We start from the raw sequence: 6,863 nt of genomic DNA on the forward strand, positions 1-6,863 counted from the left end.
TTTGTACAAGATCACAGTAGGAAATTAGTTTGCAAGCTCAAGAAATCATTGTATGGATTGAGGCAATCACTTATTTTTGTAGTGTTTTTGTAGCAATGGTGTACCAAAAGACACCTTCTTAGCAGTAGGTTGTTCCATGCAAACAAAAACAAGTAATTTGGTTGTTTTCAGTGAACAAGCATGAAGAAACAAAGTATTACAAATGGTGGAGACAATACATACACAATCATAATCTACCAAAAAAAAAGAGATGAACACACAAATAATGCTTAATGAAGAAAACAAGTCAACCTGTCAACCTCTCATTTGACCCTTTGACCCTTACAACCTCTCATCTGCATACAAATATTCATGGCTGCGCCTCTTTATCTGCAACTAGTTAAAAAATTTATACCCTTTTTTTGTTTGCATATTCTTTGCTTCCTCTCAACGTAAATATTTCCAATAATCATGGCAGCAATTGCAAATAATAGATCGCTCTCTTTGAATTTCTCCTTGTTTTCCATATTGTTTATGGCATCTCTTGCTACAGGCAGGCCAATCATTGAGGAACGGCTGTACGAGGAGATATACATGGTTGGGGAAGGAGAAACTCTGCAGACAATCAGTGAGAAATGTAACACCCCCTTCATTCTCATCGACAACCCTCACATCCAAGACACCGGCGATATCTCTGAAGGCATGCCTCTCAAAATAACTCACGAGAAAACCGAAGAGTGGGTTGGTTATCGGATGCCCTGGTATTTGACTAGTATGTCCACACAGGTTAGATTTCCGCCATTAATATGATGAATTTTGAGGGCAGAATTTTGATATAATAGAGAAAATATTTATATTTTTCATATAAAATATATATACATATATCTGCGAAAAGTAATACATAGACATGTAAATTGAATTGAGTTGCAGCCGAACTTGCAACGATCTCTTGAAGCTACCATAGGAACAAAATATTGTAAAGAGCGTTTTGTAATATGTAGATCAATTCGTCTCCTCCTGTAACTTTTCTCATTGTAAATGACAAAATATGCTTCCCCTATGCAGACTTATTGAATCGATATAGAGTTTAGTTTCTCTTCTGCTTCGATTTTCGCAGAAGGTAACATGTATTTTGGACCATAATATGTAATCAATAATATCACCGAATCTATTTTGATGGGAAAACCCAAGTTTGTTCCTTCTGGTTAAGACTCAGGTTTGGTTTTCTGTGTTCATGTGTAAGAACTTACCTTTGTCAGTTGTTGTTACAGCGTGTCCCCGGAAGTTATTAACTTTTTCAAAAGTATATTCTATGAAGTTGGTTAAATTTGTAGAAATATCATGGTTATAAACTAAGTCGGTTGAAAAACATAGAATTCTTCCCTAAGTGATCCTTAGAGTTGCATACGTTGGATTGAGTCATCATCTTCAATTTATGGAGTTGCATACTTTGGATTGACTCGTCATCTTCAGTTTTTGGACTTTATGATCATCAACGTGACAAATTAACATAATATAAGGAAATTTTATACCAAAGAATGTCATGCAAGTCAATGCAACACATATGGGCCTGAAATCAAAGAGAGTAACAATATTGACAACACAAAGTTTTAGTACATGTAAAATTTATTGAAAATATTATTGTCACTGATTTCGAAGATATGGAGATATTACATATGTTGGAGATAAAGATTGGAAAATGAAGGTTGTTGGAAATATTGTTTTTGGACTTTTGATGTCCAATTTAGATACCTTATTTTTGAAGGAATTTTTACTCTAATTTCATAGCTCAAACGAGAGGATAAGATAAAATGTTGGAAATATTATCCCGAGACCTTCCCAATGGTATATTTCATTCCCTCTAACTCTATAAGAATGAGGAGATATAAATATTTCATCATGATAACCCATCCAAAGTAAAAGCAAGCCGGCCCAACTAGTTTTACAAGTTAGCCCCATAGGTGAATGTACAAACACTACAAATAAATAGGATATGAGTTGTTTTGTATATAATCCAAGAAAGAAGAGATATGAGGTCACAAGAGGAGATGAAGAATAATTATTGGGGTGATTCTTAGAGTCTAAAGGTGGAAGCGAAAATGTGATTGATGGGGTGAATCAGCCATCTTGGAATTTTCTTTATAACTTTTATTATGGGAATTTTTGGAATGTGAATCTTGGAAGATATAGATAAAATATATTCGTGTACCTATTGTTAAAATTTTAGACCTTGGCTTGATATAATTTCATAAATATGCTCTAAAGAAGTTAGGCCTCTCGATGTTCCTAAAATCTTCTTCAAACATGTTAGCTTGGTATTTTCACTATATTTTTTCTTCTAGGATGTTTATGAATTTGAAAGTTGGATGATATAGATAGAATCTCTTCATGTACCTCTAGATAAAATTTCAAACCTTTGTTCACTATAATTTTAGAGATATGGTCAAAGGAAGTTATGCTTCTTGAATGCTCCTATTTTCATTATATTATGTCTCAGACATTGAAATATGGCAAAGACAAAGAAGAGATATCAAGGTAATTTTGATAGAAATTTCATAATTTATTTCACTATAATTTCAGATATATGACCTGAGGAGGTTTGTGTTCCTAAATGCTCCTGAAACATGCCATCAAAGAGGCCATCTTGGCTTTTTTATATGGTTTCATACTTTGAAATATGGAGGAGACAAATGAGATATTTCAATGTGCCTATGGTAGAAATTTAAGACCTTGTTTAGCTATAATTTTGGAGATATGATCTGAGATATTTAGTATTCTTGAATGCTCTTGAAACATGCTTCAATAGGTTAGCTTGTAAATTCTTCTATAACATTATTAATAAGATTTTCTAGACTGTGAAATCTAGAAGAGATGGAGAAGAGATCTCAAAGTATCTATGGTAGAATTTTCAGGACTAGATTTGCATAATTGGATATGTGACATGTTGTGCAAGTTCATTATTGGGAGGAATCCAAAAGAAATAAGCTTTAGGAGAAGTATACTTGGTGAAGGAAGAAGTAGAAAGTAGACTTGGTGAAGGCATAAGAAATTAATAAACCTAGTGAAGGAAGAAGAAGCAAGTAAACTTGGTGAAAGAAGAAGTAGCTAATAGACAATGTGAAGAAGCAAGTAGACTTAGTGAATTAGATTGATGCCTACAAATATTTCTAGTTTAGGGGATTGGTGTATCCTTTAGGTTGGTGCCTAAAAAGAAACAAAGGGGATTGGTGTCTCTTGTATGTTGGTGCCTACAAAACAACAAAGGAGATTGGTGTCTCTTATAGATTAGTTCCTTCAAACCTACAAAGGGGATTGGTGTCTCTAGTAGGTTGGTGCCTACAAAACAACAAATGGAATTGGTGTAACCTATAGGTCGGTGCCTACAAAACAATAGAGGGGATTAGTGTCCCCTGTAGGTTGGTGCATACAAAGAAACAGAGGTGATTGGTGTCTCTTATCGGTTGGTGCCTATAAAGCAGTAGAGGGGGTTGGTGTCTCTTGTAGGTTGGTTCCTACAAAGCAATAGAGAGGATTTGTGTCTCTTGTAGTTTAATGCATACAAAAAAAAGGCGATTGATTTCTCTTGTACGTTGATGTCTAATTGATGTAATAATAGGTTGGTTCCTTCAAGATATTTCATATAAATAGGTTTTGTGGTTTTCTCCTATAAGGGTTTCCATGTATATATTTTTTTTTTTGTTCAATTTATGAGATTGATGTTTTATGATGTTTGGTTGGCTTTAAATAAGTAAAATTGTCATTATACTAATTCATCCCCCGACCCCCATCTCAAAATAATTGTGAATTTCAATAATTGGGATTAAATTAGGTTCATTCAAAAGAAGTCTAACCACTGGAAGGAATATCTCAACAAGACAATGGCTACATGAATGTTCGATTAAAGCTCCTATGTCTGATGGATCAAACTATGCCTTCTAGAAGAAAATAATGGGGGAATATTTGATGTCTCTTATTGTTGAAGCTTGGAAATATGTAATACATGGAAGGAAACACTATAAACATAATGCATAAGTCATGAGTGCCATCTTGATTGTCTTATCAAAATCAAAGTTTGATAAAGTGATTCATTGTGAAATAACAAAAAAATTGTTTGATGAGTTGCAAAAAACCTATGTCGGGGGTGACATTGAAGAAATGAAAGATAAGAAGAATCTAAAGATGGATACTACAAAGGAAATAAGAGCAGATAAATAAAATTAGAAGGAAGAAGCTCTAAAGGATTCAAAGAAAGAAAAAGAATTCAAAGACTGTGATGTTTCCAACAATGCATTAGATGCATGAGAAGTGCAATCCATAGGTAAACTACTGTTCTATCATAATTGTATAAGAATAACTCATATTTCTTTTACATGTCCACATGTAATTTTGGAAAATATTAGTGATAAAGAAGAGCATGAAGATAAGAGAAAATATTGTGTGAAAAGAAAATATGTGACCCATACTAAAGAAAGTAATAGATATGAATAGGATAATAAAAAAAGGAATTCCTACTGACGACCATGGAGGCTTAATGCATTAAGTAAAAGAAATTAGATTTGATGAAGAAAATGTTGATGGGAAGGTAGATTTAGAGGGAGAACTTATTAGTGCCTTAAAAGAAACAAAAAGAATCAGAAAAAAGAATAAATACTTTAAGGATATATTACAAAAATATAGAACTAGAATAGGCTAAGAAAATAGAGGATTCACTAGTAATTCAATTGAAAGAGAAGGAAATAAATTGTGAAAATATAGATGCATAAGTTGTATCCTTGAGAAAGGATCAATAGAAGTAAAATGCTCAGTTGAATATAGAATTAAATTTTTAGCTAATATTTTTGGTTTCCATAGATATGCTCTTATTACAACAAGTCTTGGATATCATGAAACTATGAAGGGAGAATCAAGCTCAAATTCATCAGAAGAGTAAAGCAAAAAGGAACCTGAAATCTATGCTAATTTTCTCAAAATATCTATTAATGAAAACATCAGTAGGAAAGAAGGAGAGAACCAACAGAGATATAATCCTTAAATGGATAAAGAAACACCAGGAAAGGAAGTGAAGATCATCCAACACCCAGGAATGGATTTAGAAGAACAATTTCCCTAATAAGGCCAATTGCTTCTAATATCAAAATCTCTTTTTTGTCTATTGCTTCTCATGTAATAATTTTGGTCATAAGGAAATAGATTTCAGAGAATATGTAAGAAATTACTTTATGAAGAATAGGAGTAGGGGATCATATAAGATCTAAAGGAATGGTTGTTTGAGCAACAATCCTAGAATTTTTAATGAGAATGATGTAATAAATCACAATTCATTCCCCCCTTTATTAGATTATGTTGAATGTTTCAAGCGAATTTTTTTGGCACAAATCTCAAGATTATAGAAGAAATATATTGAGGCATCTAAATCAAAGTAGAGAAGAAGATGTTGTCAGAAATGGAAATCAAAGAATAACGGTATGGATAAGGAAGCAAGAGAAGAAGGAATAGTATGTGCTCTAGCTCTATGTGTTCAAAACAAAGATACCAAGTTGTATATAGTGAGTGGATGTTCAAGGAATGTGATAAGAAAGAAAATTAAATTTCTCTCTCTAAAAAGGGCCAAAGGAGGTAGCATCACCCTTGGAAATAATGATTAACGGGAAAAGGCACAAGTCTTGATGATGGAAGGACAAAAACTAGAATATTTAGTTGGTTGAATTTCTAAAGCACAATATACTGAGTGTAATTCAAATGGTTGATCAAGGGTGTGATATCACCTTCCATTCTAAATGATGTGAAATAAGAAAAGTAAGTTCATGAAGATTGGTAGAAATTGTAATCAAGTTTCCAAACAATGTATATGTCCCTAATGAAATTAAAATAAAGAAAAAGTAATATCCCTAACAAATTGTCATTAAAATAAAAAAATAAGATAAGTGAGAGACTGCAACACCTTAAGCTACATGAAGAAGATCATAAATTTTGAGAGTGATCTACAAGAGAAGGGTGATGAAATGGAAAGTTTGTAGGATATGAATTAGCAGTTGAAAGTGAAGTGAATGGTGAAATTCAATTGGAAAGAAAATAAAAATGAGGAGAGTTTGAAATAAGGAGAAGCATTAGTTCAAGGGGAGAAGCCCTTTGATGTTAAAAGAGTTAAGTTGTATACAAAAGGAAGCATAACCTCAGGGGGATTAGTCCAAAAAATAAGAATTAAAAAAAAATTCAATCACAGGGGGAGAAATATCAAGAACATAGCTACATAAGAGGAAAGGTTGCATGCATAGATATATAGGCATAGCCTTGATAGGGGATCCTAGTTGCAGAGAAAGGAGAAGTAACCAATCACAGTAAGTAATTGTTTTGTGTTAAGATATTAGGGGGAGAAATTGTAGCTATAAGTAAAAATAACCCATTGCAATTGATCTCATAGGCGGGAATATGTAGACATAAGGAGAGAGAAAAGGAAAAGGTAGTAGTTGCAGTTACTAAGAGAAGTCATGGATAGAGGAAGAGTTATAGTCACTAAGAGAAGTTATAAATAGAGGAAGAATTACAGACACTAAAAAAAGTTGCAGATAGAAGAAAAGTTACAAATAAATAGAAGCATAGGTTTAGGGAGAGTACCCCTTTTCCATTGATGCCAAAGGGGAAGAATTTGTAGGCACAAGGAACACTGCAGACCGGGGGAGTTCTTCAATATTGTTATAAAATTGGCTAAGGGTTCCCATCAGTGAGAAAGGGGGGAATTGTTGGAAATTTTTTTGTCATTGACGTAAATGACACGGGGAGACTATATATGTCTAATATAAATATTAGAAAATGAATATTGTTGGAAATATTAGAAAATGAAGATTATTTTTAGAAATTTTAGTTGAAGGCTCTACTCAAGAGTA

The sequence above is a fragment of the Pinus tabuliformis genome, chromosome Q (assembly GCF_031772625.1).
Source record: "Pinus tabuliformis cultivar Carrire ecotype Pingquan chromosome Q, CPIR1, whole genome shotgun sequence".
Lineage (NCBI taxonomy): Eukaryota > Viridiplantae > Streptophyta > Pinopsida > Pinales > Pinaceae > Pinus > Pinus tabuliformis.